Source organism: Pleurodeles waltl, chromosome 9, assembly GCF_031143425.1.
Source record: "Pleurodeles waltl isolate 20211129_DDA chromosome 9, aPleWal1.hap1.20221129, whole genome shotgun sequence".
In the NCBI taxonomy this organism is placed as follows: domain Eukaryota; kingdom Metazoa; phylum Chordata; class Amphibia; order Caudata; family Salamandridae; genus Pleurodeles; species Pleurodeles waltl.
This window is the reverse complement of record NC_090448.1, coordinates 854,029,650-854,044,316: the sequence shown is the minus strand read 5'-3', so window position 1 is coordinate 854,044,316 and position 14,667 is coordinate 854,029,650.

Genomic DNA, 14,667 nt, shown 5'->3' with positions numbered 1-14,667 from the left:
TATACAATTCAATAGTAGGAGTGAGTATCACAGACAAGGATACATAAATATCCGTCAACTTACATTAAAGTTAACTGGTTAACACAGGTAACCTGGAAAACAAAAGAACAATGGACAAATATCGAAATATCAAATGTATTAGAAAAAACACCAAAGCACCAAAACACGGGACACCACACGTCAAAACATGCTTACCGATCCCTAGTCGAGATCAGGCTCCAGTGGGTGGTGCGTTTTAGAGACTCAAGGTGACGCTACATGTGGTTAATTACAACAAAATACTAGGTTAATAAGTGAAACAAACAAGAAAAGTGAGATCTTGTTTTGCCAAGTGGACAATCGCGTACTAAGTAGTCGCTTTTGAGACATGAAGTGATAAAAAGGAGTGAAAGAAAGATTCATGCTACATGTTGTCATCACTAATGAAAACGTGACTGGTCGTTTAAATGGGTTAAGTTGAAAAATATCAATGGTCAATCCATGTTGCACGATCGTAGGTGCTGCTCTCCAAATGTCAATATTCTCAAAAATAGGGATTATCCCAAAATAAACATTAGGGAGAGTCATCGCTCCAAGGCATCTAATTAATACACCCCAAAATGGCAAACTCAACGGGTAAACAGTGTGAACACATGAAATAAACCAGGAAACGGTTAATGAGAGTTAAGAGACTAGTTCCATTCCACATCAAGTAATGCAATACTATTGCCAATAGCGAGGTGGCTACTCACGAGATCATCTCTGGTCCAGTTTGTTGAACCTCGCTTCGGAAACGCGCGACCCGGAAAACAACCGGATCGGACGTTGTCCGGGCTTCAAATAGGAGCTGCGGTGTCCGCTCCAGAACGCGTCACTTCGTAAAAATAAACGAAGGACTAACGGGAGCCGAGTCCGTGTCGGAAAAAGACAACGGACTATTGTGGGAACACGATCGTAGTTCCCTTCATCTTGAGACGGACTGTTTGTTGAGGCCCCGTATTGGAGGGCTGCCACATTAAACTATAAAAATTGTCTTCCATTAAAGTGTAGTTTGTTGGAGGAGAATAGCGGTTAACTGTTCGGGAATCCCTATTTGAAGGTGCCCCGTGTTGGAGGGCTGCCAAATAAAACTGAAAAAAAAAAAAAACATTCCATTAAAATATAGTATGTGGAGCAGAATAATAGTTAACTGTACGAGCATCACTATTAGATGAGGCACCGTGTTGGAGGGGCACCAAATGAAACTGTAAATAATGCCTTCCATTAAAATGTAGTTTGTGGAGCAGAATGACGGTTAACTGGCTCGGCAATGTATCATTATGAAGAGATGTAAATAAACATAATGGAAATAGTCCATATATATATTGGTAATGCTGCTACGTCATATTGGACAAACTGCCTTCCTGGTCTAAGACTCATCACTGGAAAGGGAAAAAGGAAAAGTTACAATCTCATCAGAATAACGAAGAGATAGCTGAAAGAGGTAGAATTGGACGTGGATAATGAATCACCTAGAATTTATGATGATAAGGAGGTCCAAGGGATATCATCATTGAGACCCCTTAGATGTGTCCCTAATTTGAAAACCCATTTTTGTTCAATCTTAAACAATGCCCTCGAGTCATCAGGGCGAATCGTGGGTGCCTCAATGACAACCCACCACAGGCCGTCGGGGGAGTGTTGGATCTCCCAAAAATTAGCACTAAGGCCCTCATTCCAACCCTGGCGGTCTCTGACCGCCAGGGTGGAGGGCAACGGAAGCACCGCCAACAGGCTGGCGGTGCTTCCAGGGCCATTCTGACCGCGGCGGTGAAGCCGCGGTCAGAAAAGGGGATCCGGCGGTTTCCCGCCGGATTACCCCTGGCCCAGAGAATCCTCCATCCGCCATGGGGATTCCGACCCCCTTCCCACCAGCCTGTTTCTGGCGGTTTACACCGCCAGAACCAGGATGGCGGGAACGGGTGTCGTGGGGCCCCTGGGGGCCCCTGCACTGCCCATGCCACTGGCATGGGCAGTGCAGGGGCCCCCTAACAGGGCCCCATTAAGATTTTCACTGTCTGCTTTGCAGACAGTGAAAATCGCGACGGGTGCAACTGCACCCGTCGCACCCCTGCAACTCCGCCGGCTCCATTCGGAGCCGGCTTCATTGTTGCAGGGTCTTTCCCGCTGGGCCGGCGGGCGCCCTTTTGGCGGGCGCCGGCGCCCGCCGGCCCAGCGGGAAAGTCGAAATGACTCCCGCGGTCTTTTGACCGCGGAGCGGTCTTTCGACGAGGGAACTTTGGCGGGCGACCTCCGCCGCCCGCCAAAGTTGGAATGACCCCCTAAGTTTGGTAGTGATCTTTTTACATCTAATATTGCTCCTGTGCTCATTGATACGTGTCTTGACCGATCTGGACATCATCCCGATATAACGTAGGTCACAAGGGCACGATATCATGTAAATACAGTTTTTGGTATTACAATTAGTATGTTTTTTGAGATACCAAGGCCCAATACAGTCAAAATCCAACTTTGTCAGATGTCTGGTCAGACAACATACGTTACAGTTCCCACAGGGATGGTGGCCCACCACAGGAGGTAGGCCCCAAAGCGTCTTCTGATTGGTAGAGTCACGTTGGATATGTGGACGCGTATGAACCACTAGATCTTTTATATTTGAAGTCCGTTTAAAAGCATAGAGAGGTTTAGATAAATTGTGACCACCACTTGTTAAAATAGACCACCTTTTGTTGATCAGTTTTTTAATCGAGTTTGACAAAGGGGTGTATGTGGAGACACATGTGAGCCTCAACTGAGGGATGTTGTCTTTAGGAGCTAATAAGGCCTCTCTATTGTTATTTCTGGCTCTCTTTCGTGCCTGGTTTACAATTTTCGATGGATAATGCCGATCAGAAAGCTTACGCTGGAGGGATTCCGCTTGTTGATCAAATTCACTGGGTAGACTACAATTACGTCTCAGACGTAAGAACTGACCGAAGGGTAGATTGTCCCGCAAAGATTTTGGGTGATGGCTTTCATAAAGTAAAAGAGAGTTACGGTCTGTAGGTTTATGGTACACACTGGTCTGCAATCTGCCATTATTAATAGTAATCATTAGATCCAGGAATGGTAATTGGTAGTCAGATACAGTGGCTGTAAATTTCAGGAAAGGATCAAGGGTATTGATCCAAGATGTGAGTTCCTCAGCCTGAACCAAAGATCCTTGCCAAATGATCAGTATAATCTATATAGCGCCGCCATAACTTGATATACCTGGTGTGAGGATTGGTAGGAGAAAGAATATGCTTTTTCTCAAAGTCATACATGTAGAGACACGCTAGACTGGGAGCAAAAGTGCTCCCCATAGATGTACCTTGAATTTGATGGTAGAATTGATCCTCGAAGAGGAAGAAGTTTTCTGTCAAAGCCAACTTGGTGCACTGTAAGATGAAAGACACAGGAGAAGACAAATTTCCTAGTGATTCTTGTAAAGCAGTCTCTATAACTGACAAAGTTGCTTGTTGAGGAATATTAGTATGTAGAGCCTCTACATCTAATGTAATGATCGCCTGAGTAGTATCAGAATCGTTGATGGTTTCGATCAGGTTCAGCACGTCTTTGGTGTCTTGAAGGTAGGTGGTGGAGTTTCTCACTAGAGGTTGTAAAAAATGATCACAAAAAGTTGATAGTGGTTCCAAAATAGAGCCCAAGCCTGATACTATGGGGCGCCCAGGGGGAGGTCTCCTCCCTTTATGGATTTTGGGCAGAAATAGAAGTAAGGGGTACGAGGGTTGGGGGTATCCAAAAATTCTGCCTCCTTAGGTGAAATCCATTCATTATTCTTCGCTTCTTCAATGAGAATTCTTATCTGGGTCTGTAGTCTACCAGTAGGGTCTCTGTTGATTTTGGTACAATAGGTGGAATCACTCAAGAGGCGTAGGCATTCATTTCTATAATCTGAAGAGTTCATTATGACAATGGCTCCTCCCTTATCAGCTGGTTTTATGGTTATCTCTGGATCCGACGCTAATGATGTGAGAGCTATATTTTCCTTAGTAGTAATATTAATATAAGCGTGTTTGGGTTTAAGATGGTTTATATCAGTTAACACTGCTTTCTCAAAAGTCAGGACTTCGCTTGGCATAGCTGTCGGAGGGGGAACAAAGGTGGAAGGTCTTTTAAGACCTGAGTCAGATGGCAGGATTTCATCTGTTTTGTCTTTGAAAAAGAAGTGCAAGCGAATTTTCCGGAAAAAATGAGCTAGTTCGATGTGTAGCCGGAAAAAATCGTCTTGCGGGGTAGGAACAAAGCCTAAGCCTCTATTGAGCACCGCGGTCTCGTCGTCAGAAAGAATCTTGGTTGAGAGGTTGACTAAGGGCCAGATGTAGCAAAGGATTTGCACGTCGCAAACGGCGAAAATCGCCGTTTGCGAGGTGCAAATGCCTCTTTGCTATGCAGAAATGCATATTGCGAGTCGGTACCGACTCGCAATATGCATTTCAGAATCGCAAATAGGAAGGGGTGTTCCCTTCCTATTTGCGATTCGGAGTGGAATGCAATACCATTTGCGACCGCATATGCGGTCGCAAAGGGTATCGCAGTTACCATCCACTTCAAGTGGATGGTAACCCACTCGCAAATTGGAAGGGGTCCCCACGGGACCCCTTCCAGTTTGTGAATGGACACAAAACATTTTTTTCAGGGCAGGTAGTGGTCCAAGGGACCACTGCCTGCCCTGAAAAAAAAACGAAACTAAAGGTTTCGTTTTTTTTTTTAAGTGCAGCTTGTTTTCCTTTAAGGAAAACGGGCTACACTTAAAAAAAAAAAATGCTTTATTGAAAGCAGTCACGAACATGGAGGTCTGCTGACTACAGCAGGCCTCCATGTTTGCGAGTGCCTAGACTCGCTATGGGGCCGCAATTAACGACCCACCTCATTAATATTAATGAGGTGGGTCATTGCGACCCCATAGCGAGTTGCAGACGGTGTCTGAGACACCGTTCTGCATACCAATTTGCGAGTTGCAAATTGCGAGTCGGAATGACTCGCAATTTGCAACTCGCAAATTGGATTTTTCCTACATCTGGCCCTAAGTTTTCATCGGGGGGTTCTTTGACTGACTTCTGGTCACCATCTGGGGTTCGTCTCTGGACCACTGGATGTGCCTTCCTCTTCCTCTCCTTCTGCCTCTGCCTCTGCCCCGGCCTCGGCCTAAAAAAGGAGCAAAAGGCACCATAGGTCGTGGTTGGAAGAAGGGATAAGGTGGTTGCCACGGCATAGCCTCATGTACAGGGTATGGAGGATAGTTGTAAAAGGGTTGTGGTTGGTTATCATCTGAACTCCAGCCATCAGATGAGGATCCACTGTTGTAAATACGAAATTTTCTTACAGGTGCAGAGGACTCATCAGATGACTGGGAACGGTTGTCCCCATCAAAGTCATCCTTTATGTAAAGATAGACTTTCTCACGACTAAATTTAGTGATGTCTTTCTGAAGTTTGGAAATTTTCTGGTGTGTCAAAAAATCTTTAGTCTCATTTAACTCAGCAGTAATTTCAGCTAGACGACATTTAAATGCGGTTAAAATGATTGTTGTCTTCAGAGTGTTCTCAATGGCATTAATCTGGATCACGATGTTATCGGCTTTCAGTTTTCAGTTTTCTGTTAACTGTTTTCAGTTTTATTTGGCAGCCCTCCAACACGGGGCACCTTCAAATAGGGATTCCCGAACAGTTAACCGCTATTCTCCTCCAACAAACTACACTTTAATGGAAGACAATTTTTATAGTTTAATGTGGCAGCCCTCCAATACGGGGCCTCAATAAACAGTCCGTCTCAAGATGAAGGGAACTACGATCGTGTTCCCACAATAGTCCGTTGTCTTTTTCCGACACGGACTCGGCTCCCGTTAGTCCCCCGTTTATTTTTACGAAGTGACAGGTTCGGGAGCGGACGCCGCGGCTCCTATTTGAAGCTCGGACAACGTCCGATCCGGTTGTTTTCCGGGTCGCGTGTTTCCGAAGCGAGGTTCAACAAACTGGACCAGGGATGATCTCGTGAGTAGCCACCTCGCTATTGGCAATAGTATTGCATTACTTGATGTGAAATGGAACTAGTCTCTTAACTCTCATTAACCGTTTCCTGGTTTATTTCATGTGTTCACACTGTTTACCTGTTGATTTTGCCATTTCGGGGTGTATTAATTAGATGCCTTGGAGCGATGACTCTCCCTAATGTTTATTTTGGGATAATCCCTATTTTTGAGAATATTGACATTTGGAGAGCAGCACCTACGATCGTGCAACATGGATTGACCAATGATATTTTTCAACTTAACCCATTTAAACGACCAGTCACGTTTTCATTAGTGATGACAACATGTAGCATGAATCTTTCTTTCACTCCTTTTTATCACTTCATGTCTCAAAAGCGACTACTTAGTATGCGATTGTCCACTTGGCAAAACAAGATGTCACTTTTCTTGTTTGGTTCACTTATTAACCTAGTATTTTGTTGTCATTAACCACATGTAGCGTCACCTTGAGTCTCTGAAATGCACCACCCACTGGAGCCTGATCTCGACTAGGGATCGGTAAGCATGTTTTGACGTGTGGTGTCCCGTGTTTTGGTGCTTTGGTGTTTTTTCTAATACATTTGATATTTCGATATTTGTCCATTGTTCTTTTGTTTTCCAGGTTACCTGTGTTAACCAGTTAACTTTAATGTAAGTTGGCGGATATTTATGTATCCTTGTCTGTGATACTCACTCCTACTATTGAATTGTATAGGTCCTGAAGAAGCGTCAATGGATCCGGCTGGACCAATAGACGCGAAACATGTCGACCAGTGAAATAGAGGTCCTTGTAGTTTTGAGGACCCTTGACTAGATTGTTCTCCTTAGAAAGACTTTGAGCATTATCCTCATTTTTTCTTTCAAACCTTTTTATTTTTAATCTTGGTCTTCATCCTTGTTATCTCAGATTGATTAAATGATGGTGTTTAGTGGATGAATAACCAATTTTAATCTTGTTTAACACTTTTTTGATGGTGACTTTGAGCATCACGTTATTTTGGTTGAGAGCCCCCCCCCCCACTGGGGTGCCCACTAGGCATTGCAGCGCCAGCCTGGTGAGGAGCAATTCCCAATGATGATGCTAGCCATCCAATGTGATGATTGAGGGTCCTGTTAAGATAAGGTCATCTTTACTAGCAGTCGTAGGACGTTGTGAGAAATCAATTGTGCATTCTTTATTCTGCCCTGTGAAAGGCTCTCTAGTTGTAAGCTGAAAAGGTATGCTATTTTTGATAAATGTTGGCTGCAGGCTATACTTCAAAGTGTAAAAGCTGCAGGCCATCTGAAGTTGTTGTTGTATGTAGTTTGTGCAACACCAGCCTCAGAGGACAACTCTGCCACACATGATTTTTAATTTGACAATCAATTTAATAAGTGTGGGGTACCAGAATTGACACCATACCAAAAACATATATAAAATGTGTATTGACCACCATTTTTAATGGTTGGATTTTTCCTTACATAAAAAGCTGTAGTTTGTCCAAATTTTTAAAGTTGATTTGCATTTGATCTACAAGAATCACTATATTATTTTTAATCATTATTTGAATGTTATCACTCAGCAGTGTCCCTAATTATCTTATTTTTCTCAGTATCCACTAAATGTTTGACAATGTAGGTAATGGGCTGACGTAAGTGATCATTGTATGGGTTCACTTTTAGTCCGATCATTTTCTTTCCAGAGAATTGTGATAAAGTATGGATTGTAGCCATTAGTGCTGCAATGTATATGACTGGAAACTACTGCAGTTTATTAAAGCTGTTAGTTTAGTTTGGAGTCATTTTGTCATGACAATACATTTTGGACCAATGTCATTCAAACAATAGTACAAAACAGGTAGCCCCACTCCAATCAATCAAAACCTTTTTCAGCGTCAAGGAAGAGGGCCACCTTTTTATCAATATTATGTCTAGATTCCCAGAGCATATTTAAAAGGGTATGCATCTGATTCTTTGAAAATCTACCAGGATCTGACACAGTGTTGCATTTTTCAAACTGAGTGCCAGACCTTAGCAAGTGTATTTATGTCTGTGTTGATCAAAGAAAGGGCCTCTAGTTTCCACAATGAGGCAGGTTTTTCCCTGGCTTCGGAATACTTGTAATGAGTACTTAATCTGTTTGGGTTTGCATCTCAAAACATTTTCCCAAGATAGGGATAGAATATTTGGCTGCAATTATATAAAATTTCACGGGGAAACCATCTTCCCCTGTGGCCTTCCCAGGTGGCATGTCCTTTATCACTTCAGCTATTTTGTTATTGGTCATTTTACCATCTATTGAATCTCAAAGTACATCATTTGAATGTGGAATTGACAATTTCTCCATAAATAGTTTCTAGCCAATACTCATTTGGAGAGGCCTCTGAGATATATAAGTTGAAGTAGTAAGAGGCAAATTCCTTTCAGATGTCTTTTGTGCTCTTTAGTAACATGTAGTCAGCCAAGTAGTATGAGATGGCTGACCTGGCTTCTCTATGCTCCAATTGTAGGGCAAGGAGCCTACCAGCTTTACACCATGTTCATCTTGCCTACTTTTGAGGCAATACAGCACGTATTCCACTTGCAGTGTAATCATATTTTTTAGTTCATATCACAGTCAAAGTTTTGAGACTGGACTATGTAAACGAGTTTCTGTAAAACCTTGAAAGTGTAGATATTTCAATTCCAATATAGATTTCCATTCCTTGTCTGTTTTTAAACTATTTCTGCATCTTTGATCAATACTCTCCTCAAGTAGGCTTTTCCAGCCACCCAAAGAGTTTGTGTGGAGGTAACTGAGTTTCATTTGAATTTTCAAGTAGTCCTGAGAGTGAGCTAAATACTTCTTTTTATATTTTATATTTAGGTATCTTGGTTAATACATTCTCCAAATCTTTTCACTGACACTGTTAGGCATAGATCTAACTGTATGGTAATTAAAAACTGTAGAGTAATCAGAAATAGCACTGACCCCTATCGCATGGGCTGCAAACTTTGGAATTATAGTTGCATGCTCTAGAAAGTAGTCAATGCATGCCTTGGTCCCCTACGGGCACAATAGGAATGTATGCTTTCTGTCTTCTGGGTACCAAAGCCTTCAGGTTTTAGACAAAAATAATCATCAAAAATTAAAGAATGCCTCTATCATTGTCATTTCTAGGGAGGGGATAGCCCATTCAGGCCAAAATTGGATCAATTCTAAGATTCCAGTCCCCTGCGAGTACTAATGTAACTGTGTAATTTGCTCACTTTTACAATGAAGCTTGATTTCACTATATTATGAGCATTGAGTGAGCCAATCACAAATACCTGGTTTGCAACTGTGATTTATACAAACATGTATCAGCCTTGAGGGTCTTGCCATATTTTATGCACTCATACCTCCTAGTTGTTTTTTTTTAATCTCATCTGCATGTCCTATGTAGCAGGATAGTAGGGTTTGAGGATGGAGTTCCAGCTGTTCATGTGGATGCTGATATTACTGTTCACATATCTCACATGAGTTTTTCATCCTCTTCGTGGGATACATGGGACTCGTGTAATTGGACAATATCAGGTATAAGCCACTCTATTCAACAGGAGATTTTACTATACTCAGTAAAAGGCTCAGTGTCAGGCCTTAAGTGAAATCATCCCTGCCTCACTATGTAAGACATCTTGTGTATTTCATTTCACATTGCACTAGTTTCTCATTTATGAAGGAAGTGACTCTGAAGAGTACAGGAGGTACATTAGTGGTTTTGACCTCAGTGCATGCCCTATCTTCCTCGGCTGTCAGTGTCACATCCATCAAGATATGTTCAATAGATTCCAAATAATCTTAGAAGCCTTTGGGTCATAGAACCTCCTGGATTTACCCTTATGTGTCAGGAGCATTGTTGCAGGAACCCTGAGGCCACATCTGGTACCTCTCTGTTTGAGAAGGGGCCATAGTGCCAGAAATTGTTTCCTGAGTAGATTATTTTCATTGAGAGCATAAGGTTAGTGACTTCGTAAGAGCATGGACCATGCTAGTTCACTGTCTGAAGAATAAGGTGCACAGGTTGGTAACACAGTAAGCACATTATCATTGTTCCTGGGTGTTACTACTAATTATCGATTGCCTCAGTCTGTATGCTCTTTGAAATTCAATAAATGGTTAAAAATTTATTGCTAATAGTTTTGAGAAGCCAGATCCCAGGAAGCCTTGTATATCATTATCCTCATCCACTTCAGGTAGTTTGTTAAGGTGGAAATTGTTCCACCGATTCCTATTTTAAAGAGTAGTCACATTCGTTTGCACGCTCCACTATTCTCAGCCTTTATCTGGGGCTATAGTACTTTTTGTTCTACTGCTTCTACATGTATCTCCTAGCTAAGAAGATGAACTTTAATTTTGAAATTTGTATAGATTGATTTACGTTTGCACATTGTTTCCACTGATCATGCTTACATGGATGTAAGGGGTGTTTTAATCATCTTCAATTCTTTCATTAGGGTGTCTAGGAAGGTTCAGGTCATAGTTACTTCTGTAATTGCAGAGCAAGCTTTTTTCTGCCACTAGCTAGGACTTGTGAGAATAATATTTGCCTGAAGGGTTTAATCCCACTCATAAGGGTTTGGAGACTATCACTTCATATCATAATTACTACCTTGCAGCTGAATTAGGTGATCAGCATATCTGTCTTTTATTTTTGGTGCACTGCCACTCAGTCACCAGTAGATGAAAGTAGCACTCTTTGAAGTTCTGGCTTCATGTAAGCTAATTGTATGATGTGAGAGAAGTGACTCTTAGCACCCTCTAAATGGCAGATTACTATATTCTATGGCTGGGCGGTAAACTCTGCACTGGCTGAGTCAGAGTAGTTTGCTCGCTCCGCAATCTGCTTGGAGTGCGAAGTTCAGCAAATAATCTTGCACCGCCACATGGCTGAGTTTACCAGTATGGCGGCACCAACCCCTATTCCTGAACACACATATCTTGTAAGCAAGAAACATTCCCAGACCTTTGATCTCCAAAACAAGAAATTCTCCTCAAATTTCACATCGAATTGGCATTGGGAAATGCTTCATTTTAATGCTTGCTTTCAAAGGATTTCCGTTACAAATGATTAATATCACAGATCACAATGCTGTGAGATGTGCACATTCCAGAGCCAAGATGCTGCTTCCTTTACTTCATGCACCAGCTTTTGATGAATGTTCGACTGAGCAAGTGACTTCAACCTCTATTGATTTCCTTGTGCACCAGGAGCAATAAGCTTAAGTGATCCTTAAGCGCAGCAGGAGCAATAAGCTTAAGTGATCCTTGATTCAGGGGGAGTGTGCCTCTGCATGCCTGCTTGGGTGAGAGGAACGTGTTCTCAGTATGCCAGGGGAGAGAGATCAATGCAAGCTGCAGCAGGTAGAGTGAGATTTGTAATAACATATTTGCAAGCTTTACAGCAGGATCTCTGGAAAGTGATCTGCTGGTGGGCAAGTGCTTATCACTTTAAACGTGCCTCTCCCCCATGTCCAACCTCCGGATGTGCATGCGTGGTGTGCAGGTGTTATGCTATTAATTGTGTTTGACCAATGACTTTGTGTTTCACAACTGCGCATATTAGTTGCTCAATGTTCACCAGTAGCACATTGCATGTTGTATTCAGTTTAGACATTACATTTGGTATTTAGGTTAGCTGCCTATTGGCTTTAACATGGCATTAGCCATTACATTCTGTATTCAGTTTAGCTGCCTATTGGCTTTAACATGGCATTAGACATTACATTTGGTATTTAGGTTAGCTGCCTATTGGCTTTAACGTGGAGTTAGACATTGCAGTTGAGACATTGCAGATGAGCTGTGTTTTTCCACATGATAGACCAAGCTGTGTTTTTTCAAATTGAATTCACACCAAACCCTAGCTCATAAGTGAGCGTACATTTGGTGTTTTCCTTTCTACTCAGCCTTGAGAAGAGGAGGGTTCTAGGAGGTCTGGCCAGTCTCTAAAGGCTTGTTTTCCTTTCCCGAGTCTGAGAGGAGGGGGCACGTTTTTGGAACGATGGCCCTGGGCAGCAGCGAGAAAGGATCTTGACTTCAGGCAGGAACAGACGTCAGTTGCCTGTCTCCCGTTTGGGTGGAAAATCTCTTTCTCGCAGTTGAACCAGAGTCATCGACTTGCAGACCTTAGAAAGATGAAGCGGAGTGTTAGGCCCTACGGTGATGCAATTTTGACTTTTATGCTTTGCTTTGAAGTTATGCTATAATATAATCACATGTATTTGCTGTGTACATTGCAACTGAGAAGTACTTTGAAATATTTTGCTTTCATTGCTGCGACTACTTTTAACCGTGTGCTTCCAACCTACTAATCTCGTCTTTCAGGAACCTCGTGCTGAAGTAATAATAACAATAAATGTCTTCTTTAAACTAAGAAGTGAATTCCAGAGAAGTTTTGTAAGCTCGGTCATAAGGTAAGAGAAGGAAACCAAAACATTCTAGCGTTCATTGGCAGTCTAGGAGTCAGAGTTGGAGATTGGAAGTGCACTGTTTAAAAGTGTAATTGTTTTCTGTTGTTTAGAGAATTAAAGAAGCAAGGCAGACCATGTTTGAAAATGCATGTGAAGTTAAACTGCCTTATGGTGCTGTGAGAAACATGTTTTCTTGTTTATCAGGACTTTGAGTCTTGGGATGAGTGCTTTGATAAAGCATATTTAGAAAATGTGACTTTTGAAAGAAAGGATGTCCCTTTTGTTCTTGACAGAAGGGTTTGGATACTTTTGTCTGCTTACAGAAAAATGCAGAAGAGATGCAGGCAGTTAGAACATGAAAATAAGAATTTACGTGAGCAAATTAGCCAGAACACATTCTTGCAAGATAATGCTGAAATCTATAAAACTATTGTAGAACAATCTGACTTTTCCCATTCCAGTAATGAGAAGGTTACTAGTGGGGTCCAGTATGAGCAGAGCGTAGCGCAGAGCAGCCCACAGTTTTTGGCAGTTGAAGTGCATTCCTTAACAGATAACACTGAGAACCGAGTTGAGAATGTTATTTACAGACCGCTTTTGCAAAGTACGATGTTTAAAATTAATTCAGACAAGGCAGCAGTACTGTCGCAAAATGTGCAGTTATTGGGAATTCAGTGGAATCCAGAAAATAGATGTTGTCACAAGTAAAACAAAAGATTTTAGAGTTTCTTACTATTTGCACTAAGCAAGAGACACCGAGTTTCATGAGCTTGTTTGATTTTTGGAAACAGTATAGCCCTCATCTGAGTGAAATCTTAACACTTTGGTACAAAGTAACTAGGAAAAAACATGAGCAGCTGCACGCTTTTGATTTGGCAAATGAAATAATTCAGACTTTAGATTTGGGCACAGTGCAAGAGGGAAACACTGATTTACATGTAAAACAGGAACAGGGGAGGACAAGAGCACCCCTGGAACTTTGGATTAAGCTTTTGACTTGTCATTGGGCTCTAGTGAATACTGAGCAAATGACATTAAATGATAATGTAATTCTGAAACCTGAAATATCAAGCATGCAGTGGGTGATGAGTTCACCTAAATCTCACAGGTTAGGACAGGCACAGGAGGCTAGTATCATACACTGGATCTGGTACATGCAAGACAGGGCTAGAGTCACTGCAGCCCTACATGAACAGGTGTCACAAATCCCTTTTCAGTATGAGGAGAGGGTGCAGGGAGTACCACAGGTAAAAGAGTCACCAGTGAAATTGAGTGCACCATTTGAATTTGTGTCCCCTGAGGATAAAAAGCATGTTTGTTTGACTAATGATTCATTGAAATGCATGAGTACTAAAAGACCAGGGAAAGCAGTGCTATACAATACAGTTACTGAAAAGTTGTTGTCTACCACAGGAGAAGGAACAGAGTTGTACAATGTGTGTCAGACTTTAAAGGAAGAGCTGCTTGAGATGTGTCATTTTTACACTGATTCTTGCTTCACTGCCAATGGTTTAGCCGTTTGGTCTTCCACATAGCTTGTACATAACTGGTTCAATTCCCTTGCAGATGTTAAAGAGAACAATTCAGAAACAGAAGTGTCCACCCAGAATTCTGACTTAGTGGGGATGGCTAAGTGGGTGCACCAGAAATGTGGACATCTGGGAGAAAAAAACACTTACAGGTGGGCAGAGATTAGAGAGATGCACATTCCCCTACATTTGATAAAAACTTTGATTTTGCAATGTCCTGTTTGTCAGCACGCACAACAGCAATCTGTCCCACAAACAGTCAAAGATCAGTTGGGGAGAGGAAAGTTACCAGGACAGATATGGCAAATTGATCAGGTTTTAGGGGGAGTGATTGCTGCAGATTACCAAGAAGAAATCACAATGATGCTGATAACTAGAAGAGAATCTGATTTATTCATACAGATTGGAGACAGAATTGCCCAACTTGTCATAAGTGCAGTGAATGGAGGTTTGGTAAAGAAGGAGTCTGCCCCAGCCCTTCGGACAGTACAAGGAAAGGGAAACTGTGGTGCAGCAGATAAAAACCTCAGTGCTAAGGTGTGGGTTGAATCCCCAAATGACCCACCAGAACCTGCAGAAATCATAGCAAAGGGCCCCCAAAATGTCCTTCTGATTATAAAACAAGGAAAGGAAGAAGGAGGGCACATTTCAGATGACAAATGTTATTTACAGGATGTTGGACCTGGCTTTTTGACAGGG